Consider the following 405-nt stretch of genomic DNA (forward strand, 5'->3'; position numbering starts at 1 on the left):
GTTGGGTTCTTCATGGTGGAGAAGTTCTGTCCATCGTGGTGGAGAAGTTCTGTCCATCATGGTGGAGAATTTGGGAACATCACGGTGGAGAAGTTGGGTTCTTCATGGTGGAGAAGTTCTGTCCATCATGGTGGAGAAGTTCTGTCCATCATGGTGGGTCTTTGGTTGGGTAGAGGAGTTGAGTCCATCGTGGTGGGTCTTTGGTCATGTCCACTACTGTGGCTGTCCAGTTGGGTGGACATGTGTCCATCACGGTGGAGGTTGTGTCCATCGTGGTGGACAACTCGGGTCCATCATGATGGAGAACTCCTGTCCATCATGGTGTGGAGGTTGTGTCCATCATGGTGGAGAAGCTGGGTTGGGTGGAGAACTTGTGTCCATCATGGAGGACAACTCCTGTCCATC

This window comes from Parus major, unplaced genomic scaffold, assembly GCF_001522545.3.
Source record: "Parus major isolate Abel unplaced genomic scaffold, Parus_major1.1 Scaffold599, whole genome shotgun sequence".
In the NCBI taxonomy this organism is placed as follows: Eukaryota; Metazoa; Chordata; class Aves; order Passeriformes; family Paridae; genus Parus; species Parus major.